We start from the raw sequence: 26,233 nt of genomic DNA on the forward strand, positions 1-26,233 counted from the left end.
CAGAGCGAGATTAAGTGATTTGCCCAACGCCAAACAAGGTGTCTCTAGCAGAGCTAGAATTTGAACCAGCTCTCAGGAGTTCCTTAATTACAAGGCCATCCTTTCTGTATATTCCTGTACTGTACTTACCTCTGTGTTTGGAAAGTGCCCAGCACATGTTGGGCACTACTGCAGTCTAGATAATAAACAATAAATAGCACTTGGCTTTAAGCAGCTTCTTTCAAAGGGCAGCTGCAGCACATTTCAGTTGCTCCCTTACAGTTCTCACCAGGTCCCCTGGTGAGCAGGAAAACAGAGATTAGCTGGTGAGACCTGATGCAGCCACCAAGGGAAGGAGCAGATAAGCAGCCAGAACCTTAATGCTGCCTGCATCAAGGGAAGCGGGTGACAATATTATACCTGCTCATTGGGCAACTCTTCAGAAGAGGCCACCCAAGCCAATCCTCCACTTCTACCAAAGGTGTAGTGGTGTGGGAGGGAGGGGATGTAAAAAGGTGTGTAGCATAGTTGAGCTCCACTATAGCAATTTTCAGCTGGCTAGGGTTCTCTCAGGACCACAGCCAGTTGTTGTAAGTTAGAGCAGCCTTTAGACTGCTCTAACTTACATCAGGGCCAGGACTAGGGCAGGAGAAGCTTGAGAATTAGGGAGGAGCAGCAGCCAGTTCCCTGACAGCCCCCTCCTCTCTCCTACACCAAACGTACCTTGCAGGAGAGAATATGGCCCACAATTTTTTAAAAGACAACCTCCTATTGGGGATTTACTGTAACTGCTCTATTGGACCTATATATTTACAAAGTTGATGTTAGGGCAATTTTTTAAATACATCAGTGTGGGTGGGTCATGTCTGTTTCTTTGCCCTTCCATATGTAGACTGGTTAGCATATACTTGTATGGGGAGCTTAAGATCAAATGAACAAAGTAAGAATCTTTCTTGCACTTTTACATCTTGGGAACAATGAGTGGAGTGTACATGGGCAGAGCTCACACACACTGTAGGAAGGAGTATATTTAGGGTTAGTGGGGAACGGAGAGTGGGAGGGTTAATAGGAGGGACTGTACAGATGGGAAAGACAGAAGGAAGGAGGGGACAAAAAAGAAGGGAACTGAGACAAAGGATGAAAAAAACAGATACATTTGGGCCCTGTCTAACTTAGAGAAATTGCTCTGGGGTAACTACATCGATGTGGTAACAGTTGTTATATTTATAGATTTTTAAATTCAGCTTTGCAATTAAGTATTCAATTATTTCACAATTCAAGTATACATCTTCCTACTGCATGAGCAATGTTATGAAGTCCAGGGTGCCACTTCAGATATAACAAAAAATAAATAATAAAAAAAGCTCCATGTTTGGGTCATTTTATGTTGATTGAACGGATGTGATTGAGGTTGCCTTTGGATCAGAACTGAGGGAAGCAGTATAGCATCTTTTAATCATGAGGAAGATGGTCTAGATTTACCACTTAAAAAATTAAGACACTTTAAACACATATGTCCTAACAATGATTTTTGATGAAGCAAGTCCTACAAGAACAATATTTCAGGAAACAAGTGGACACACACATTTTTGAATGACTTTTTTTAAAAAAAAATCAAAAGGAAAATGACTATGCAAGACTCAGTACGTGTAGATTTAAAATACAATATAGCTTTAAAGGTTAAATGTTCTTTGCAGATCATTGCGCTCACAATGCAAAATACATTGAAATTGAAACCAAACATCCTGAAACAAACTCTACCAGAGGCATTAACTATGCTCCAGTGAGCATTTTGGCACACTTTAATATTTCAGGTCAATGAAGCTTATTCTGAGCAAAACATCTGGAGCATTATATATTTAGGTTGGTTTTTTTCTGTGCTGCAGTTTTCTCTTCATTTCTTTAAGATTCCCTTTAATTATAACACGGAGCAAATGACATTTCACAACACTAACTCCCACAGTTGTTCCTTCACTAACTGCCCTATTTGCTTACAGGTTCCTCCCTTTTCCTCTTTCCTCCCACACAAAATAGCTTCCCAGGGCCTGACACTGAAATCCTAATTCAAGCAGCATTCCCACTGGTTTCATGGGAGTTTTTTCTAAATGGACATTCTAGGACTGGTCTCTTAGTCAGTGAGTTCTGAAATTCATTCATAGTTTACCCTGCTTTCTCATTTTCGTAGATGTTGGTGTCATTCCAGGAGGTTTACATTTGTCATTAAATATTCAATATGTAAAAATATAAGGTCAGATGCAGATCTGGTGTAAGCAGGTGCAAGGATGATCACTTGGCTTTTTAAAGAGTGTTATTCAAACTGGAATAGGCATAAAAGTAAGACCATTTATATATAAAATTGTATGGATTCCATTCCTGAAATTCGTTTTACAAAATCCCCTCAGAGATAGCTGTGTGCTTAATAGTTATGGCTAAGAGGGGCATTCAGCACATTGGCCTTGAGCCTGCCAGGTCCTGAGCTCCTTCAATTCCCATTTGATCAGGTCTATTATTAGTTTAAAACTTAAGATTTTTTAAAAAATTTTAAGTCCTACAACCTCCATCCCTTCTCCTGTTGCTAGCTCCTCCTCCAATATGATGCCCCAGCATTCATTATGTTGATTGTGTCATATCAACTGGAAAACTCCATTGGAGCATGAAGCTGACTTCTATAGGGATGCCAGATAAGTGCTATTTGACTGCTATAATGTGCAATTTTGCAACTGTTAAAATCTACAGTAATAACGTTTTACTATCTTACAAATGTTAGCCTGGAGAGAGAGAGCGCGAGTGTGCGCACACGCACACGCACACACACAAGACTTGGGAGGAAGGATGGTTTTGTGTTTAAGGCATTGACTGAGATTCTAAAGAGCAGAGTTCAATGACTGATTCTTCCACAGGCTGTGTGTGTGGTTTTGGGCAAGTCACGTCACTTCATTTTTCTGTGCCTCCATTCCCAGCTGTAACATAGGGATAGTAACACTTCCTTTCTCTGACTTCTCTATTTAGACTATAAGAATTTCTTGGCAAGGACTGTCTCTTACTATGCGTATGTACAGCACCTAATACAATGGGGCACTGAAATCAACTGGGGCCTCTAGGCACTCCTGACATACGAGTAGTAACAACAACAGCAACAGAAAAGACTTCCTCTCCTCATATGCCATTTTCATGCTCAATAAATATCTAAGATAGCATCAGCATAGTGTATAAGGGGGCACTTAAAACTAAGTAAGGGGTGAATATCAAAAAGGCCAGAGGTTCAATGCAATGCAAAAGTTTGGATTTAATTTGAGCTTTATTCAAACCCATTTTGTAGACAAAAATCAGACTTGAAATCTTTAGAGAAAAGGCTTTCTTAGAAGATTCCTAGTATTGCCGGATTACATCCCCAAAACAGCAGACAAAACCTTTATTGCAGTATTTCAATTTTTCCACTTTCGGCCCTGGCAAATCCTAAGGGCAAACATTTTTAGTCTGTGTGAGAGAGAGGCAGGGTCAAATGACTCAAAGCATATGAGGCCAGTTTATTCACCACAAGAAACAAATAATAAAAAGAAAACCCGGTACATTCCATACCTCAAAATGAGTTCCCTTATTGCAGTGGCTCTCAACCAGGGATACGCATACCCCTGGGGGTATGCATACTCCTGGGGGTACGCAGAGGTCTTCCAGAGGGATACAGCAACTTGTCTAGATATTTGCCTAGTTTTACATCAGGCTACATAAAAAGCAGTAGCCAAGTCAGTACAAACTAAAATTTCATATAGACAATGACTTGTTTATACTGCTCTATATACTATACACCAAAATGTAAGTACAATATTTATATTCCAATTGATTTATTTTATAATTATATGGTAAAAAGGAAGAAGTAAACAATTTTTTAGTAATAGTGTGCTGAGACACCTTTGTATTTTTATGTCTGATTTTATAAGTAATTTTTAAGTGAGGTGAAACTTGGGGGTAACACAAGACAAATCAGACTCCTGAAAGGTAGCCTGGAAAGGTAGAGAGCCACTGCCTTATTGCATCTCCTCCAGGCCTTTCCTGCACCAGATCCTACCCTGGGCTGATTTTCCTCTGGTAACACTCTTAGAGGTCAGGAACAATACTGAGATTGGTCCCTCCGGTTCATCTCCAGTTCTCACTGGTTCTTAAGGGATATCATGTACTGCTCTTTTGTTACCTGAGCGGCTTCACCTCATCCTAATAAAGCTAAGAATTGCACATGCAAGCCATTCCTCCTTTTACTGTGTATGGAGATAAATGCTTGTGACGTGTTCAATTGCATGCAAATCCATGCAAGCATCACTGCACTATCTATTCTGCATTGCTCAAAGTGAAAGGAGGGTGGGTGAAGCTATGAATATAGTTGCACAACTGCAATTTTCAAAGAAAGCATCTTACAATCCAGCCAGCCAAATTTATGAGAACCTGAAATAGATTAAATCTAACTTTCGCTAAGTATAAATTACATTAGGAATGCCTCTGATCACTCATTTTAGCTGTTAAAATTATTCTAAGGCTGGAAGGTCAGGGACCAATATGTCATGAAACAAACTATGTTGGGATTAATACAATAGACATTGATCTATAAATCCAAATCAAATAAAACGGACATTCTTTTTTAGACCTTCCAAAGGAACAAGTTATAAACAAATACAAAACGCCATTTTAGATTACTGTAAAAAACATTGAGGATACACAGGTTACCTGTAATCAGAAAAAAATATTTTCTGTAACAGTACATTATATAAACAGAATGCTAATGGTAGATAAGAAAATCTTGAGTGGTCTTTGTGGGGTCAGGTAAGGCTCCAAAATGCAGTGGAAATATCATGTTTCTGCTGTGTAAGAGAACCAGTCAGGAAGCCTTTTGTGCACTGCCCAGCCCAGCCCTTACAGAGGTCTCTCCACTGAAACACGGAGGAGGAAATAGATGCACTGGGGCATAGCCCAGGAGTCCAAGCACAGTACAGGTCCACATGGTCAAAGCCTGCAGGGGAGAGGGGGGAGCAGTGGGCTACAATAGGCAAAAACTCCTAAGGAAATTAGGCACCTAAGGTGAAATCCTGGCCCCAATGTCAATGGCAAAACTCCCACCGACTCTAGTGCAACCAGAATTTCACTCCTAATTACCAGTGAAAGCCAATGGGAGCTGTAGCTAGTAGGCAGAACCACCAGCTGTGGAAGATGAACAACACTCAGAGTTGCAATCCTTTTCCTCAGGGCCTTCTTTTACGGATTTATAAACAAAAGCACTGAAACAAAGCACTCAGAACAGTGGGTCCCAGTTGCCACAGACCTTGCATCTAGGAGGGAGCACATCCACACCCTAAAGTAAACCCCACCACTACCATTTACTCTCTGCTTTTATATCCCCATATTTATCACCCATGTGACAGGCCTGGGTTTGGATTAACTCTTCATGGACTGGAACTTGGGGAACATCTTTCTACTGTCTCATTACCCAACGCCCTTAGGTGCTTTTGAAAAAAATTTCACCAGACGCCACTGCCCCCCATTATCCTGCAGTTAGATCCTGTGTCCGGCCCAATGATAGTTATGGCTCTACATGCTGGGGATCCTGGGGATGAAGGTCCTGTCCCTCAGCCCCACCCCTTCTGAATGCATTCCCCTGAGCACACACTGCATTTAAAACTCAGGCTGCATGCTCAATTTGCAGATATGGCCTAATATTTGCTTTCATTTTGACATACAGCTACACCAGTAAACCATGCAGGATTTTAATAAGACAAGATAATACACTAGCAGTTGAAGGAGCTCTGCCCTGAACCTACGTACTGTAGCGCTCGCTCTCTCTCCCTTCCAATGATAAATTGTATCAAAATCTGAAAATCATTTCATTCTTCACAAATGAAAACAAGATGTGATTCGAAATGTCATGTTTATGGTTGTGTGAGCAGGATTCCTGTCATCAATCATTCAAAGTAAAGGGTATTATTTAGGAGCTATTTGACAGTGGATTTAAAAACAAAAACACTACCAACACGTTTCTAATTTTAACGTTATGAAAAAACGTATCTCAGGAACATCAACATTATTTGTTTTACAGGTAAATGCTGGTTGTTATTTTAGATTTAGAGCCAGAAAAAACTAAATTCACTGCTGGTTTGAGCAAGTGCAACTCCACCGTCTAGCTACGATCTTGTAATATGGCCCCCATAGGTTCTGATCACCACTGAAGTCAATGGAGTCGCATCCACATGCAAAAGTGATGACCTTTGCCCACAAATTTATCTCACATAGACACGGCAGGTTCTGCTGTCCTTACTAATACCTTCCTCATGTGTATAGTCCTGTGGACTGCAATGGGACAACTCATGTGAGGAAGGTAGTAAATAGTGAGAGTAAGGGTGGCAAAAATGAACCAATCGAAAGGAAAGATTTTCATGTGCTAATAATAGCCATTTAAGGCTATATTTTGCTCCCTATAGTCATGATGAATAGTTCATTATTCTGGAGAACTCCCTGTGAAATCAATGGGACAACTTATAGAGAAAGGTGCTATTCATGTGAGTAAGGACGGCAGGATCGGATCCTTAAGCAGCACATATGTCTAACCAGGGTGAGACTGAACTACCTCAGTGATAATCTTTTAAAATACTCAAAAATGGAATGTGTATAATATACCTACAGAATACCTGCATACATAAATATGTAGCCATTGGAGACAATTAGCAGTAGCTGTATTTTTCCCTAAGGGCCTCAACTGAGGTCAGGGCCTAGTTGTGCTTGACACTGTAAAAAACACATAGTAAGAAAGAATCCCTGCCCCAAAGAGTTTACAGTCTGAATAGACAAGAAAAAAACTGAAGTACTGTCATCACCATTTTACAGATAGGGAATTGAGGTTCAGAGAGACACAGGAGATTCAAGGTCACATAGGAAGTCTGTGGCAGGACTAGGAACTGAACTCGGATCTCCTGAGTTCTAGGTCAGTGCTTTTAACCGCAAGACCATCCTTCCTTTTAAAGCTGTTTTATAATTATTACATTCCGTGAACTACATTGTGGCATTCAGCCACAGCCTGAAATAAGGGACAGCGGACAAGTGCACTGCCCACAACTAATTGAGACCGGCTGATACAGGGCACTCTTCTTGCACTGGGCATGTGTGTGACAGGAAGAGTAATTTCCTGCAGCCCTGAAAGGGCATAGCTTGTTTCCTCCTGTGTGTCCAGCCAGATCTGCTAGACAGTGCTGTACACTCAAAGCCCACCCCCCAGTCATAGGGAGCAGTGGCTACACAGCCCTTGTATTCCACACAGGAACCAGGCCCAAGATCTGGGTAGCCCTAAAGTTGCAACATACAGTGGAATTGGAGAAACCATACTACCCCAGTCCAATATGCAGCTGTGTTAGGAATAAGGATAATCTTCCAACCATTTAAAAATAAGGACAATGTGTCTGTCAGCTGCAGCAGGCTATGTATGCAAACACTGCAAAGTCAGCATGTCAAAGGCAGCTTCCAATATTTTATAAGTCTGACGCATACCCTGTAAAACTCTTTGTAGTACTTAGGAAAGGTCTCTAGATGATGATGATTCCTGTGACATATGGGTTCCTGTGCTATTGCACAGACCTACATATTTCACAGCTTTGTAGGAACCTCAGTGTATTACATCTGAAAATAAATATACTGATTGCCTACTATTTCCCTAAGAAAACAGAGTTACTGAGGTTTGAAATGTCTTAGTCCCTCTTCCTCTAGCCTTGATTGAGTGTTATACTGACTGTTATTCAGGGTAACTGAAAGTTAGCAGGCCAGAAATGAAAGCCCACCAAAAGAAATGTTTTTGGTTTGGGGGGGAGGGGGGAAATGAATAATTTTTCATGTGCATTAACAACAGCCAAATGCTCCCAGCTTTCAAGGTAGGTTCAATTACCGTAAACATAGCCATGCATAGCAAGGACTTTCCACTAGATTTAATAGGGGAAAAGTATCATATGATGGAAGACTTTAAAAATCCAAACAACAAGAAGTGCCTTCTGCAACAGACCAGCTGAAACAAAGGCAGTGTATGTAGTGCCATTCTGTGTCACTGTCATGACTACTTTTACAGCTCACTGTTACTAAAACCCTGACTAACTCCTAGCCCCTCTGGGTAAGTATGTGCACTATACGGCACATTTTTAGAAGGTCAGTTTCCCCTGCAGTGCAAGTTGTGCTAACACAAGGGAAACTGGGCCTCACCAGGTTGAAAATTTATCCCTCTCCCATCTAGAATATAAATGATGCCTCCAAGTGAGCGGCCAAATAGATCTAAAAAAACCAAAAAAAAAAAAAAACAAAAAACACATTTCCTTGCTCTTTCCACAAAAAAATAATAATAATAAAAAAATAAAAATATGACTTTAAAACAACTGCACTCCTATTTTTAAGAATACAGTTTGGGGAGGCCTTAAAGAGCATGATGCTCCTAGCTGTGGCTGATTCTAGATTTTGATTTCAAATGTTTAATTGGTAAATTCTGTGAACACCTAATTAGTGACCTATTTTGGGGTAGGGGGAGGGAGGAATGCTCCTATTTACTATGACTTTTTTAGGCGGGGAAGGCCAAAATTCTGCTTTCACCTATTTAGCTGTAAATTCAGAGGACATCCATGTTGAAATCAATGGAATTATTCTAGATTTACCATAAGAGCTGACTTTGGCCCTATTATTTTTTGAATTAAAAAAAAAAATCTGTCATTTTCCTCCTATATAGATCTCTGAGGTGGCCCCTATTACCAGAATACCTGAACACCTCACCTAAAAAAAAAAAAACTCAGTTTTTAATGCATTTATCCTTACAACACTCTCCCCTGTGGGATAGGGATATGCTATAATCTCATTTTGCAGATGGGGGACTGAGGCACAGAGAGATTCAAGGTTTGTTTTCACTGCAAAGTTAACTCAAGTTATAACTCCAAATGTTGCTCCTAACTAGAGTCCTGCCCAAACACAAAACCCCTTAATTCAAATGTGGTGGTGCTTGTAACTTGGCTGGCCTGTTGGGGATGTAGGCTAAAACTTGAGGTAGCACAACTCATATACTACTAAAATCATTTTGTAGCCAGTATCTTTTGGCATCAAGATAGAATTTCAGCTATAATTAAACATATGAATTGGAAAATCAATTCTTTACAATCAAACAGAAAGATATTGGCACTGATACCTAAGCATAAAAATAAAGCAAGGGATATTTTTCATATCCTCTTTGCAAGTAATCATCAGTGATTGTCCAGACTAATTACCTGATTTTTAAGAGTAAACATATAGAAGAGACATGTACAAAAGACAGTGCTTTGGTTTAGCAGCCCAATTTCTCTAGTCCAATACAAATCACTCATGCTGCGCTTGGACAGGAATGAGGTAGAGGCAGAGTTCTTGACTCAGGGAGGCCACTTTTCTTTGGTCTGCGGTGCTAGGCAGTGCTTCTTCCCCTTTGGAGTATTTTGTCAAATTATACATGGATGCCCTTTTCGTTCTGTGAAATAATCTCAATGAAATTTTCTAGGAAACACTCTTTGATCCTTTCCCGGACTTTTCTAGGAAGTACAGCCTTCTTTTGTCTGCCCCCCCAATACAAAACTTTCCCACAGTCCTCTGCGATGAGTTCTACAGACACCGTTACTATAAACGGCATGGTAGCATATAGGCCAGGATGATCTTGAGCGACCTAGAGCAGCTGCCTTCTCTGGGCCCTTGTCACCCTCAGCCATAATCACCTCCGCCTGCAACAATTTTCACCATATTTGCCGCACTGTCCCTGCACTCCTACTCTGGGGCCCGCAGTGGCTCCCAGCGACTTACAGCTCTGGGCTTATCACAGGACCACCCCCCACCCCTCCCCACTACTCACTATGCCTGGAGCTGCAGAGTGTCCTGAAACAAGTCTGACCCTTTGCATATTTTTATGAGGATCTTTATGGGAAAAAATTTAGGGGAGTTGTGAGACTTTTCATTTCTGCAATCACTGTAAATCTAACAATGTCTATCAGCTGTCTCTGCCAGTGTGTACTTGAGTTGAGCTCCCTCCCCACCCATTGAAGGACTGACTCAGATCCAGAGGAGAATGTGTTTTCAAAGCTTTTCCAGTCTTTAGATACTGCTGACCAGGAGAATAGAGATTGGATGGACCACATGATGGATACCAAGCAGAAGGACTAGGATTGGAAGGAATGCATGTACGAGGAAAAGAAGGACCAAAAGGAAAGTCAGAGGGACCAAGAGATGCACTGACAAGTGCACCAGGACATTATAACTCTGCTCAAGCAGCAAATACAAGCGTTGCAGAATAATATGGAGCAAAATGCCCAAATAATTCCTCCACAGCAGCCTTCACACTCCCTAGATAATTCAATGTGCACAGGAACATACATTCCTCCTCCAACAAGGTGCCAGTATTGCCTACCCTATCCCTTATCATGGCAGTTGAAACCAAGGAGAACTATGATTATTCATGCAATGATCTAGAATTACTTCAGGTTCAGTCAGCAAACACCTGGCACTTTGCATTTTTAATGCGTGTAATAAAGGTTGTAATAAAGGTTTGGTAAGTGTTGATGCCCTCAGAGTTTACCATTGTCAGTACAGTTGTTCATTGTGTATTTGCACCCAATAAATTTATGTTTTTAAAAAGACCATACATTATTGGGTATCACCAAACAGAAATGCCAGTCTCCCACCAAATTCATAACAGTTGATAAATCATGTAAATTCCTCATCCAAGCCAACTACACAAAGAAGTATACAAAAGCATCACATGGCAATACTATGGCACACATTAAAGAGATCTGTGAAGGCCTCTCAGCCGCACAGCTCCTCGATGGACTCTTGTAATTGCCCTGGCGGCTGACTCTTGTAAGTCAGCAGACAGTCTTTCCAATTCACCCCTCCACCCTTTTGTAATATTTCCCCCTTTGCTTGAAAAAAATATTATGTAAGGCACAGCATGCAGCAAAAACAGGAATATTTAGCTCACTGAGGCTATGGCTACATTACAGCTTATGTCAACATAACTTACGACACTCAGGGGAGTGAATAAACCACCCCAAGCAACATAAAAGTTACACCAACACAAGTGCCAGCATGGACAGCCCTATATCAATGGGAAAGCTTCTCCCACCGACATAGCTACTGTTGCTTGCAGGGGCTGGAGTAGTTAAGCCAATGGGACAGCTCTCTCCCATCAGCTTAGAGCAGCTACATTCAAGAGCTTACACCGGTGCAGCTGCATCAGTGCAGTTGTGTTGCTGTAAGCTCTCTAGTATAGCCATAGCCCAAGATCCAGCCTAGCCATGAGAAATTGCTAGTGCTCCTTCAATCTACCAAATGCACATTCAACAGTCATTATGTCTGCTCAGACTATAGTTAAATCTCTCCTCAGTGCTATCTAGGTGCCCAGTGTATGGGACCATAAGCCATTGATGCAAATGGTAGGCCAGGTTCCCCAGAATCACTATTGGCATTTTGACTCCACCAATACCAGCGTGCCAGTCTGGGAAGAATGTCACTGGATACAGCTTTTAGAAAGGTGTTTTGAGGAACACAGAACAAGTATCAAGCACCTTATCAGACCACCCAACGTTAATGCTGGTCAAATGTCCGTGATGATCCATCAGCATTTGCATAACCATGGAAAAGTACTCCTTTCTGTTTATATACTGAGTAACAATGTGGGGTGTCTTGTCACAGCAGTTCAGGAAGCCCATTGCTTCAAAGCCCTCAACTATTTACTGCACATTGCCAAGAATCACAATCTTGTGCAGCAAGAGACACTTAATGGTCTTGCACACCTACATGATAACTGTCCCCCCACAGTGGATTTTTCAACCCTGAACTGATTGTCCACTGAACAACAGGTGTTGCAGTTACCTACTGCTGTGGAAGTGGTAGTCGCTGAAGTTTTGCAAATATAGGAGAATCATATTTCTTGTCTCTAAAACAGATACCAGAACTTGGGTTAGCTGTGCTGTGCTGATGATTCTGCCAGAGACCTGGTAGACAGAATGAAAAAGCAGCACAATGAACAGTGAGAATTGTTTAAAAAAAAAAGTCACAAAAATTATGGGATGGAATAAACATTATGAGATGGAAGTAAGGGACGAGTGGGAACTTGACTTCTGCGCCCATCATTCCCTGGGTGCAGCGATAATATCCCACAATGCACTGCGAGGCATTGCACCAGATGGTGGCATTTGGGACACTGGATGCCTACCCACAGGGCACCGTGTCTTCTGACGACAGCCTCTAATGGGGAGGACGTGCAGCACCAACAAAGCAGTCAAGCCTGCATGTGCTGTAGTGACATAGCAACATTGGCACCTGTAATTTTGTTGGCAAAACTTTCTAGCGTAGACATGGCCTGAAGTTTATTCTGCAGTGAAGATGTATTGTAAGGGACTCATTCAAGGGCCCACAGGAAGCCTGAAACTACAGTCCTCCTCTTCACCTCACTTCAGTAACTCCTCACTTAACATTGTAGTTATGTTCCTGAAAAATGCGACTTTAAATGAAACGATGTTAAGCGAATCCAATTTCCCCATAAGAATTAATGTAAATGGGGGGGTTAGGTTCCAGGGAATTCTTTTTTTTGGTAGACAAAAGACTTATATAATTATATATATATATATATATATACACATACACACACACACACATATACATACACACAAAGGCACAGAGTATAAGTTTTAAACAAACAATTTAATATTGTACGCAGCGATGATGATTGTGAATCTTGGTTGAGGTGGTGGAGTCAGAGGGTGGGATATTTCCCAGGGGATGCCTTACTGCTAAATAATGAACTAGCAATTGGCTGAGCCTTCAAGGGTTAACTTATTGTTGTTAATATAGCCTCACACTGTACAAGGCAGCACAAACGGAGGGAAGGGAGACAGCATGGCAGACAGAGACACACACCGTGTGTGTGTGTGTGTGTGTGTGTGTGTGTTGCACATTTCTCCTTTAAGTACCTGCCACCACTCTTAAGTACACTACCTTGTTAAGTTAATCAGCAAGCTGAGACCGCAACAGCTGCTGCCAGGAAGCTCCCTCCGTCCTAAGCCCTGTCCTGTATCCCCCCTGCTCTACGGAGATGGGGGTAAACAGGGTGCAGGAGCAGGGGGAGGGGGACACCCTGACATTAACCTCCCCCCAATCTCCCTAGCAAGCAGGAGGCTCTGGAGAGCAGCTCCAAGGCAGAGGGCGGGAGCAGCACATGGCAGTGGGGGGAGGACAGCTGAACTGCCCACAATTGATAGCCTGCTGGGTGGCACAGGGAACTTAGGGGAGCTGGGAGCTGATGGGGTGGGGGCTGCCGGTCCACCCTGGTTCCAAGCCCCCACCAGCTAGCTGCAATGGACTGCTCTTCCTGCAAGCAGTGGACAAAGCAGGCGGCTGCCAAACAACTTATAAGGGAGCATTGCACAACTTTAAACAAGCACGTTCCCTAATTGATCATCAACGTAACAACGAAACGCTAACCGGGACAACTTTAAGTGAGGAGTTACTGTACTTTCTTTTGCTTTTTTGAAGGCTCTTGTTTATGCCATTAAGATGTGTTAACAAACCTCTCCATAACAAAAGACAAGACAAGGTGGGTGGACAGAGGAAAGAGAAGCCGGCTAAGCATTGCTGACGTTTGTTTGTTTTTAATAATTTAATGCCTATGATTTGCTGTAGCCACTCAATCATGGTAAAATTTACATATATGGAGTACATTTATGTATAGAGTGATAATGTTAAACTGATGACTCCTTATAAGAGCTATAAGAGTAACAAATTCTGGTTCCTCAAGTTTTTGTGGTTAATTATGATCTCACCAGTACTCCAGAGTCTAGATTTAAATTATACATTGCCAGAATGTACATTCATATTCAAGAAATGGGCCTAGATTCTTAGAGCCATACTTAAGCCAACAACAATACTCCCATTGGTTTCAATAGGCATTGGAGCCAATACTTAGTTTTCTCTACTCTTGGCAGCCAGGCGCTTCACTGAAAGATTCAGAGACTTATGTTAATGGAACGTATTTACAGCTATCAACGCAACTGTTATCAGTAATTATATTGCTTTTATAGTAGCAGCCGTGTTAGTCTGTATTCGCAAAAAGAAAAGGAGTACTTGTGGCACCTTAGAGACTAACAAATTTATGAGAGCATAAGCTTTCGTGAGCTACAGCTCACGTCATCGGATGCATTTGGTGGAAAAAACAGAGGGGAGATTGATATACACACACAGAGAACATGAAACAATGGGTTTATCATACACACTGTAAGGAGAGTGATCACTTAAGATAAGCCATCACCAGCAGCGGGGGGGGGGAGGGGAAGGAGTTAGCCGTGACATTATCGGGGATACTGTTCCTGACGGCTTGTAGTCCATCTTTGTGTGGAATGCTGGTGTAGAGGGCTTCTACATCCATAGTGGCTAGGATGGTGTTTTTAGGAAGATCACCAATGGACTGTAGTGTGTAGTGGCCTACCATTTGCATCAATGGCTTATGGTCCCATACACTGGGCACCTAGATAGCACTGAGGAGAGATTTAACTATAGTCTGAGCAGACATGATGACTGTTGAATGTAGCAACCACACACACCACACAACAGAACCACTAACCCAGGAATCTATCCTTGCAACAAAGCCCGTTGCCAACTCTGTCCACATATCTATTCAGGGGATACCATCATAGGGCCTAATCACATCAGCCACACTATCAGAGGCTCGTTCACCTGCGCAGCTACCAATGTGATACATGCCATCATGTGCCAGCAATGCCCCTCTGCCATGTACATTGGCCAAACTGGACAGTCTCTACGTAAAAGAATGAATGGACACAAATCAGACGTCAAGAATTATAACATTCAAAAACCAGTTGGAGAACACTTCAATCTCTCTGGTCACTCGATCACAGACCTAAGAGTGGCTATCCTTCAACAAAAAAGCTTCAAAAACAGACTCCAATGAGAGACTGCTGAATTGGAATTAATTTGCAAACTGGATACAATTAACTTAGGCTTGAATAGAGACTGGGAATGGATGAGTCATTACACAAAGTAAAACTATTTCCCCATGTTATTTCTCCCCCCCACCCCACCCCACCCCACCCCCCACTGTTCCTCAGATATTCTTGTTAACTGCTGGAATTAGCCTACCTTGCTTGTCACCATGAAAGGTTTTCCTCCTCCCCCCCCCGCTGCTGGTGATGGCTTATCTTAAGTGATCACTCTCCTTACAGTGTGTATGATAAACCCATTGTTTCATGTTCTCTGTGTGTGTATATCAATCTCCCCTCTGTTTTTTCCACCAAATGCATCTGATGAAGTGAGCTGTAGCTCACGAAAGCTTATGCTCTAATAAATTTGTTAGTCTCTAAGGTGCCACAAGTACTCCTTTTCTTATATTGCTTTTGATAAACATGCAGCAGTGCAAGTAAGTCTCTTTTGTATCTGGGGATGACTCTCCTTCTTGAGGCTGTCGGGCTAGATGTGTCACAGAGCTGCTACCCTCACCCTCTAGGTTCTGGGAACATGCATTATTTGTGCTCCACTCTGTGGGTAGTTGCAAACTCAGAGGAGGAGGCCTTTCTCTCATTCTTACAAAGAATGCAAGAATCTTAAATCAATATATAGAAGGGGATGGACTGTATTAGGAAAGGATGGGTGAAAGCAAAACGATTGATCCTTTCTGACCCATAGCCCCAAACTGGACTTACTAATGCATGCTATCACTATCTTCTGGAGGAGAGAGCTCCCTAATTCTTCTAATTCCTGGCCTGAGTGAACAAGATGAAAGAGAGCCCCTTTGAAAGCCTGTAACCTGGCACCCCAGTAAAATCCACTCTCACTAGACCCCTGCTATCCATAAATGCCAATCTTAGTGAAGAACTGAACCTTCTATTCTCCAGAGCTACTCTATTACTCTTCAACATTAGCTGTAGTTAGGTGTCTTCCCCAGTGAGCTGGCAATTATAACATACAGATGCTGTGAGCACAGTTCCTGTGTTCTTAACCAAACAATGACACCCACACAACACAAAAAGATTGTGAGAAGCACAGACACATGCCTTGTGTTTACTGAGGCACTCATGGGTTATAAATAAGTTTTTAAAAAAAAGGAAAGTATGTCACACTCTGATGTGAACATAACATTTTGTTGCATTCACTTTTAGCCTTAGTTGGACAAGGTTTCTTATTCCACTACCACATTTAAGCTCTGAGATGTTGACATGCTGAAAGTTACCCTTGAACAGAACATGTAATTGGATAGACACTTCAAAAGAATTTTGCTTTCCTAACAGAATGCCACCAGGTTGTGATTACTTCCCCTTCCCTTGAGGCTATTTAAAATAACAAGTCAATGAAGTAAACTTTAAGGCCTATATTTTCAAGACTGACTAATAATTTTGAGTGCCTGATTTGAGACACCTTTAAAGTGCCTGATTTTCAAAGAGTGAGTGCTTGGCACTTTCTGAAAATCAGGCCCATATAAAGGTATCTCCAGATGGGCATCCAAAATCACTAGCCATTTTTAGGCCTAAAAACAAAACAAAACACTATTTTATCCTAGCTTTGTTTGTATTTTTATCTTAAATTGAAGCTGTGGAATTTAGAGTCACATAGTTAACATCAAAATGATGCATTTATTTTAACTGAGCATGATTCTGGACATAGTGAACAAACAATGTGAGAAGCAAAAGGAAGGTGGGCAGTGCAATGATTCTATTAACACTTATTCTCTCTTTTCGGAAAAGTAGCCTCTAAGCAGGAAAGCTCAGATACAGAACTGGCCATAACCAGTCCAAAGTGACAGAGAAGTCTCAAAGACTTAAAAACAGCAATTGGATTTACTGGCTGTACAAAGGTATCTAAATCAGTGGTTCTCAAACTTTTGTATTGGTGACCCCTTTCACACAGCAAGCCTCTAAATGTGAACCCCCTTATAAATTAAAAACACTTTTTAAAATATATATATTTAACACTATTATAAATGCTGGAGGTGAAGCGGGGTGGAGCCTGACAGCTAGTGACCCGCCACATAATAACCTCGTGACCCACTTAGGGGTCGTGACCCCCAGTTTGAGAACCCCCTGGTCTAAATGATATTTCTGTCTATACAAAGGCCCCTATCTGAATGTCACCCCCAGCTCTCCCACACCTAGGCAATTCAGCTCAATACTTTGCTGTATTTTTTACTCAACCTATTTTTGGAAAGTAGCCACGAATGACCTACACATTTATTTATATTTGGGAAATAATGTAAAGAGTTTAGCTTCCAAGAACAAAAAAGGATTTTGGCTTGAAAAGTAAAACTGAAGATTTTTGTTTGCTTCCTTTACCTTAAGACAGGCCTTCTTCAGACTGAAGATCAGGTCTTTGTTCACTAAAAGTGAAAAATTATTTCCAAAAGCTATGCTTTTAACCAATAGAAACCAAATGTATGCAGTGCTGAATGTCAAAGTTTATCGCATCTCGAACAAGTTCCTGTCTAATATACACAAGACAGCCTGATATCCACATACAATCAAGGGTGCAAATTTGATATCTGCAGATAAAAGAGTACTTCCAGCTTCTGGAATTGGTAAATAGATATGGTGCTTTTCACCTCCAGATCAGCTGTTCAAATACAATCAAGGATTGTAATGATCCAAAGTTATTAGCTTTGGACAGTTGTTTGGTATCCCGTGTGAAATGAGTTTCTGATCTCATTTCAGCTCCTAGTAGATAGCTAAGGTGTACTTGTGGCACCTTAGAGACTAACAAATTTATTTGAGCATAGGCTTTCGTGAGCTACAGCTCTCAAATAAATTTGTTAGTCTCTAAGGTGCCACAAGTACTCCTTTTCTTTTTGCGAATACAGACTAACATGGCTGCTACTCTGAAACTAGTAGATAGCTGTTCACATCCCTGGTTTGTCTGGTTAGCCACCAGTTGTATCTTGTCAAAATCCTAGCCTGTGAGCTCTCTGGAGGCAGGGACTTGGTTTTGTTTGCACAGTGATGTCCCGATTAGATACCTCTAGGTACTACTGTAATATAATTAAATGACAGTGGGGTTCTGGTCCATCACTAGGATTCTTAGGAACCATGGTAACATAGTTGTCTCTGCGGAGGGGTTATAGTTTTGGCAACAGGACTAAACTACCTTCTCAGTCCTAGGGTATATCTACACTCAAACTGCTACAGTGGCACAGCTGCAGCACTGTTGCTGTAGTGCTTCAGTGTAGCACTCACTATAGTGATAAGAGGGGCTCTCCTGTCGCTGTAGTGAATCTACCACGCCGAGAGGTGGTAGCTGGGTTGATGAAAGAATGCTTCCATTGACCTAGTGCTGTCTACATCAGGTGTTACACTGACATAGCTATGCCCCTCAGGGGTATGGAATTTTCACACTCCAGAGTGAGAGCTGTGTGTGCCTCAGTTTCCCCATGTGGTGCACGGTTAAACTCGGTGGTGAAAAAAGGTTGTTTTCTCTTTGCAGAGATCCAGAGCTCCAGATGTAACTGTGGCCTAGTTATTTGGGGCGTGGGCCCAGATAAGGTCCGGCCATTTGGTACCTAGCAACTAATAATAAGTGGAGCCCACCCACAGCAGGAAGCCAACCAGTTGTGACCAGCTGGAGAACAAAAGGACTAAGGAAGATGGCTAAGTGACCGTTTTTGCCCTGGAAACCAGAACAAGGGACAGAGGAGGTACCCTTGGGGGTTGTTATGTATGGGCCGCTGGAAGCATAACACTCTTCTGGACTGGGGCTCAGGGAAATCATAGAGAGCTCTGGGCTTAGGACCAACCCAGATGGACTTTGCTGCAACTTTCTGCTCTCTATGTTAGCCTAAGGACTTTTTACACTGTGTTCCAGACATCTAATAAATCCTTCTATTTTATAATGCTGACTGCAAGCCATTCCAGAGTCAGGAAGCTGGGAGGCCATTGCTCCCTTTGAGTGTGTAAGTCTTCCCCAGGTGTCCAATTCAGGTGGAATGGCTGAGGGGAGCTTATGGGGCAAAGCAGGTGTGCTGAAGGCTCTGTTCTTCAGTCCCAGGAGGAGGTGAAACCTAGAGGCTTACCCCAGGGAGAAAGAGTGTGACCCTAGGGGGATTGACACAATGAAGGGGGTCCTCACAGACATTATTCCAGAGCCATTCAAGAGCACTGGATCTATGGATCCATTACAGTAGTTATGCCAATGAAGTTTTCAGAGTAGACCAGATCAGTGGTCTCTCCAAGTCACACCACTAGGAGGGACAGTGTGAGAAAGCTTGCAAGCTCTTTGGAGCAGGGATCATAATTTCATTATATGTATTATTATGAGCTGGATAAAACTTTGTTATGGATTGGGTTAAAACACATTGAGGTTGATATGTTATTTGAAGGATGAGTTCACACCTAACCCCCAGCTAGAGACAAAGGAGCGTGTGAACCATCCAAGGAGCTTTTGAACTGAGTATAGTTTTGGGTAGAGGGGTGTGTGAGAAAACACCCAGATACTGAGGTCACGGACAAGAACAAAGAGAGGGGCAGAGGAAAAGAGGCAAGAAAAAACTGAAGCAGGAGCCCGTAGCTTAGGACAGTGTGGCTCTGGAAAAAGCTAAAGACAAGAAAGCTTTTGGATCTGGTGTTTGGTAAAGAAGCTTAGGGACCTGGTACTCTTCCTTTTTTCCCTGGTTCCTTCAGCATTCAGAGACACAGGACTCTGTACACTCCTCTTAAATAAATAAGAATGCAAAGAAATACCTGGCTATCACCAATTTCTACTCCCAAATGGAATACCTGGAGAGCCCCGATTTTGACTAGGGATCTTATCTAAATCCTGTAACTAATTTTAAGACTGAGAAGTATCCACTGAGAGGGACATACTATTTATTCACATAGAGTCTCTACTGACTGGATTATTTCTGCCTTGGGGCAAGGGATAGAGTAGAGTTGGTCAACTGTATCGTACAGATCTCTTCATCCATAACATATGTTTCTATTAAAGACAAAAATATGGCGGGGTCGGAGGGAGAACACTACTATTTCTTTAACTCCCAAGTGGCTTACTTATCTTTTATTCTTCTTTCTAATCTGCTATTTTATACTTGGAGTGTTGTTCTAGCTGTGTTGGTCCCAGGATATTAGAGAGACAAAGTGAGTGAGGTAATATCTTTTATTGGACCAACTTCTGTTGGTGAGAGAGACAAGCTTTTGAATTTACCCAGAGATCGCTCTCTCTCTCTCCCCTCCTGTGCAACTTTGTGTAAACTCAGAAAGCTGGTCTCTCTCATCAAGGGAAGCTGGTGCAATAAAACAAATTACCTCACCCATTTTGCACTTAGGCTATTTAGTGAAAATTTAGCAGTGTTAGGATTCTCCCACTCTTTGGTTTTCCTTAATTAAGTACCCAGGCACTGAGTGTACTGTATGAGTAAAGCGTGCTTTAACCCATCCCTCCCTGTCCCTCTCATTCACTTGTTCAAAGGGAGCTTATCAAAATGGCAAAAAGTCAGTAAGAGGTCACCGTTTTTCACCCAAATGACTTAACAGGTTAGTAAAGAATGGGTGAATGTAATATACCACCAAAAACCCTGGTTGCACGTATCAGCAAGATTCAGTCTCTAAAACTGGAGGAAAAAACTCATTACCATGACATACCAGTCATTTATAATAAGCAAATTTAATGTTAAACACTGCAGCTTGATTAATCTGCAGATATTTTCTATTACAGACTTGTAGAACACAGTTCCTGGTAAAGTTTAAAATTCATTGCACTTCATTAAACAAAAGGTGAGAAAGGTATAAAGAGGGGGACAAGTTCACCCCTGGTACAGTTCTAATGACTCCAATGATAGAACCACACCAGAAATTAGCTTGCACCAAGACCTACCACAATGTTGCTAACAAGCAAAGGATATCTGTGTGACTTCCACTTTCTCAGTAGGATATCATAATCATGGACTGATATTTTCTAAAGTGCTTTGCATTACAGCTGTAAGTGGCTATATTCTATTGAAAAACAAAAGCTGCATGCTTAAATACATTTTGGAATGGAGTTACCCAGACACTCAAATCTGAATTCCAGCCATTGTGGACAAAAGAGGAGAATTTTTTTTTTTTTTTTAAAAAGGCACATCATTATTACATGCCATAAAATGAAATGTGCTTTTGACAACACAGTTCCTCCCTAGGACGACACGGCTGTGGAGACCTGGGCAAAACTCGGCAGTTTTATTTAATAGAGGTTAATGGAAACATGATAATTAGTTCTATCCACCTAGGTTTACATAGATGAACTTCAGTTGGATCAGGATCTCAGAGTTTGGAAGATGAAAAATCTCAAAGCTTTCAAACTGTTATTGAGTTTCACCTATTTTTGTATTAAACCTATGCAGAATTTTGCACGACTTTGATGTAAAATCCGAAACTGGTCCTGGGTTTCTCAAAAGTGAGTTCAGATACGCAGGAAAATAATTATGGCAGAAAACTGTTTTGCCCAAAATGGAACCACCTTGAAGAATGCGGGTTCTATATATAGAAAAAACTGGAAACATTTGAGAATTGTGTTCCTTTTTGCTTTGGTACAATAGGATTTTTGCTGCATTTTTTTTGAAATTGTTAGTTTATATGTTATTCTCCTAGTAATCATTGAAGCAGGACAAGAATTACTTTCAAAACAAGAACATTCATTTTCAGATTGCAGAAACCCAGCTGTTTAAAATTCTACCTGTCCTGAAAGAGATTTCCTGCTCTGCAGGATGAAAGCTATTATATAATACTGAGATTCTCTTAAAAAGCTGCTCCCTTCATGTTGAATAGAAGGAATTTTAAAGATCCCAGAGTGTAGCTTGAAATATTTTTTTCTTTTAGAAACAATAAATATATGAAATGTAAGAAAGAACGTACAATGAAACAACAACAACAAAAAAGCAGAACAATTACAAAGTCTCACATTTTGTGAACAATTTAACAAATGTGAGTTGAGGTATGAGCTTGTAAGAAAACTAGAAACCAGCAAGTTTCATGTGGTTTCAGGGTTTATTGTAAACATTTTACATAGCTCTGTTGCAAAAACTTTGGGTAAAAATCTAGGTGATTGATCCAGGGGCAAAAGTACTACCAAGCCAGTCAAACTCACCAGTAAGGTTGGAGAATTAGCCTTGATTTTCACGCTTAAATTAGTTTCACAGCTTCTGTATTCATTCAAAACTACTGATATAACCTGTTACCGTCTATTACTATAGGTCAAGGCCAAATCAGATAAGTTTTAATCTGTTGAAAAATCACCCTTATTTAACCATAATTATTTTTTTGGAGTCAATATTTATCTGATCAATGCATGAAATGAAAGATTGTACCAGATCATTCAGAGTCATCATTGTGTATCACATCCAGTCTCCACGGAGAAGTTCTAATATGCAGATGTTTATCCACAGAGTATGATGGTTCTTACAGAGAGATTGATGGGTTAATCTATTGTCAGTCTGACCACCACTCATAAAAATGAATGGGTATGTACTCCCCAGCCTATCTACACATAACTCTCACTGTCATCAGTGGGTGTACTGCATGGTAGTAGACAGATAAACACCAAACATATCATTGTCTTCAATTTATATTTCTTGGAGAGGTGAGCATTTTTTATGGAGACCGGTGGATATTTTATTTTTATCTTTGTCCTTCAACAGATATTTTATTAACATACTATTAGATATCTATATCTAATAGTACCAGCTATCACTGTGACCATATTTGACCAAACAGATCCCTACTGTAACTCTATCAAAATCAGTGGATTTATACAAGGGTTCAATCTGGCCAAATATATCTGCTTTGGGAGATTATATTGCAAGGTGATATAATTCACTGGCTTTGTGCATATAAAATAGTGAGTGGTGATGCTCTCTAGTGGCTGCAGATACCAATATCAATACTATGAAATTTCTTCTTTAGCTCAAGTAGTAGAGGCTTGCATTTTTGGAGCTGACAGACCAGGGTTTCTAGTCCTAGCACCCAATGTAGTGAATATGCATATACAGGACCTGGTTCTGTGTCCCTGGGAATCTTTGGGTCATGAGTAAGATACTGTACTGCTCAAAATGAGCAAGGGTGGCAGAAGCTGATCACTGTAATCACACCTGTTGTGTGAAACATGCATCTCCTATACAATGGGAACAACGGATCTGATAGCGTATGTACATACATATTACCTTTTTACTATAAATCTCTCCACTGACAGCAGACTTAGAAAACAGAAATTCAGTAAATAAAGCAAATGCTTACCAACCTGTAATCTAGAGCACTGTGAACAATATCGTTATTAAAAAGAGGCTGATGTTCATGTAGTACTTTTTATATAGCGATCCCAAACTACTATATATACAGTTCAGGGATTACATCCCCTACTGCTGAAACACTCGCTGCCTTCTCTAGTGCGGAAGATTTCCACACAGCAAATCTACAACATAACACTATAAGCAGTTGAAACTACACTGGGAATTTTAGGTAAGCAGAATGTAATTACCCAAGTTAACATATAACATTTTTTCATGTCAAGGAAAAAAAAAAAAGGGAGCTATTTTGTCTAATTGAAACAGTTGAATGGTTAAAGCACAAGGCTGTTCCAAGCTGTGCTACAAACTACTTTGATCTCAGCCAGGGCCCATCTACAATATACGTTTTATTATTTCACTGTATAGTTGTCTGGCATATATGTCTATGTTCTAACCCTTTATTTTGGCCATAGTATGAATTCAGGAATCAGAGTATAGCATGGTGCTACAGTCTAAATCACTGTATTAAGGCTTAGGCTGTCAGACAGCTCTATACACATGTTGTCCTCCAAGAACTGCCAACACAAATACCCCAACCATGTTCTGGCACAGTTAGACTTTTAGCATAAATGAACCCACAAACTCTGTGCCTCAATATCCCCACCTGAAAAAAATAATACTAATGCCTACCTCACAGACACATTAGGAAGCTCAATTAATGTTTGCATTCTTAGGAAGGAAGGGATTACTGAAGAGCAACATGTTGTTATGCATTTCATAGCCTCTAAAAACAGTGATTATAGATATATTGTCCTCCTTACCAATGCTTGTGTTTATATGTTTTCTTTCCAATCTCAAATGTTAATTCCACTTAATCCCTTCTTTCAGTCTTAGAGTTGCTATATTATATTTCAACATACAGGTATAACAGAGAATAAACAAACACAACAAGGACAAACCTTCTCCCCAAACCCCTGGTTTTGGGCTTGCCCACTTTGCATATATGTGCACAGGGATTTCTTGTAATAGCTACCAGATGGTGGGACAATTCAATTATTCTTTTCACATGTCAGCAACTGGATCAAAGGCAGAAATCAACAGAGAAGATCAAATTCCCTCTCTCAGCTTTTTCTAGCTCTCTCCCTCGTTTGCAACAGAGGGTGCTCAGGAAGGTAACTCCTAGGCTTTTTAGGTCTTCTAAATTAACTTTTTTGGGTTCCTCAAACAATCACGTGCTGTGGACCTCCAGTGATCACATGTCTCAATTGCAGCAGGATTTGCAAGTGAATCTCCCCTAGTCTGCAAATCCCAGATACCTCACTGATTTTAAGAAGAGCTTGTGATCTCTCATTCACACACTGGCTTTTGGGCATACACATGCTGCTGCTATCATCAACCATGTCTAAGGAACACAAACCCAAACAATATATATAGATCTATATTACCAGTTCTTTGAGAAAGAAGAATATCCAGGAACAAACATATGGTTTATGCTCTTGCCTACCTGTTAGGGATCACAAAGGTGCTTTCACGCTTCCTTCCCCTCTCTCTTTCTCTGCAACAGCTATGCTTTCTGAAACTGATCAACAGTCTCCTTAAGTGTTGTGGTCTGAAAATACACGCCCCCACCCCCCATACAGCCTTGCAGTGCCAGACAGCCCCTTCTCCTTCTGATTCAGCTAGTCGAAACAAGTTACAATTCACTGACCAACTCACATGTGAAAGGGAGATAGAGAGTTCAAAATAATCAATCCAATTAACAGTCCTGAAAACAGCACCAAGGCATTTATGTGATAATAAAAGATTACATTCAGTTTGTACCTCTTCCTACTCCCCCTTACATTACCTATAAATATATCTTCTGCAGACCCCTGCCAGTTTACAGAGGTGTCAGCTGTTTACTCTCTCTTCTTCTATCTTACACAATCACAGAAAAGTAATGATGGGTTTTAGATCACAGACTGTTAGGAAGATGATTGCATCTTACCTCCACAAGGCAATGATTCCTAGCTCCTTGTTGAGGTCTCCAGCGAGCCACTCATTTTGCTCAACATCGGATGCACCCAGTTTTGAAGGCAGAGGTTGTTATTGAAGGGAACAGAAAACAAACCACAGGTCCAGCTAATACACCCTCCCCCACCTCTGATCCCCACTCGTCCTCTTCCCATCAAATCCCTAAGCTTTGAACCAGAAATACATGTGGCTGTTGCAGCAGTAGACAATTTCAAATGAAGTACTATGGAAATTCTATGCGATATACTTTTTGTTTTAAACACTATTTGTTGAGCTTTTTAACATGCAGCTTGTCTCCTTCTGCAGGGAATTACTCAGACAGCAAGTCATGTGACTCTCAGCAGCACAATTATATAATTCAAACTGTGCTAAGGCTATTCAGGGTTTTGATTTGGAAATCACACCCATGAAGAGAGAAACAAACAAGAGCAGATGACATGGAAATCCATGCTCTCTCTAATAAGGAGCATGTGTCTCTAGCATGCATGTTTATGTGAGTTTGCTGTTACACAGGACATCAAGGAGCGCTCCCCTGTAGTTCAACATCCCTACCTGAATAAGAAGGGAGTCAAGTAGCACAAGGAGTTCTGAAGGAGTAGCCAAACTGGCTACCAACAGTTACTTTAGGGGAAAAGGCTCCAGGTATCAGAAGACGTCACTTATGTATATGGGTTAACTACCTATATTGGGGGGTGGGAAAGTTCCAGTGACTATAATCTAGAGATAAGTCCTAGCTGTAAAGTTCAGATGCAGATCTGGATCCAGGTAAGCCCTTCTCTAGAGTTAGGGCTGTTCCAATCCAAAGGGGTTGATTCAGGCATTTATACAAACAGGGATTAGTCATGAAAGTCAGATCCAGATCCACACTCCTCCAAAGGAAGTGTTGGTTTCAGAGTAGCAGCCATGTTAGTCTGTATTCGCAAAAAGAAAAGGAGTACTTGTGGCACCTTAGAGACTAACAAATTTATTTGAGCATAAGCTTTC

General features: G+C 41.1%; 1 protein-coding gene across 9 annotated transcripts in view; it reads right to left on the reverse strand.

Annotated features, from left to right (window-relative positions):
- The window catches only part of PHACTR1 (phosphatase and actin regulator 1), a 450,172-nt gene that overhangs the window by 230,204 nt on the left and 193,735 nt on the right, over positions 1-26,233 (reverse strand). The window contains exons 1-2 of one of the 9 annotated variants that reach the window (XM_038389718.2): positions 25,224-25,331; positions 24,741-24,815 (exon numbers count right to left, since the gene is read on the reverse strand). The exons of 6 other annotated variants lie outside the window; for them this stretch is intronic. The gene's annotated coding sequence lies outside the window, so the exon portion shown is untranslated. Of the gene's footprint in view, positions 1-24,057; positions 24,186-24,740; positions 24,816-25,223; positions 25,341-26,233 lie in introns of those variants that run through there. 2 more of the 9 variants (XM_038389721.2, XM_038389720.2) reach the window with 2 other exon arrangements.

The sequence above is a fragment of the Dermochelys coriacea genome, chromosome 2, assembly GCF_009764565.3.
Source record: "Dermochelys coriacea isolate rDerCor1 chromosome 2, rDerCor1.pri.v4, whole genome shotgun sequence".
NCBI classification, from domain to species: domain Eukaryota; kingdom Metazoa; phylum Chordata; order Testudines; family Dermochelyidae; genus Dermochelys; species Dermochelys coriacea.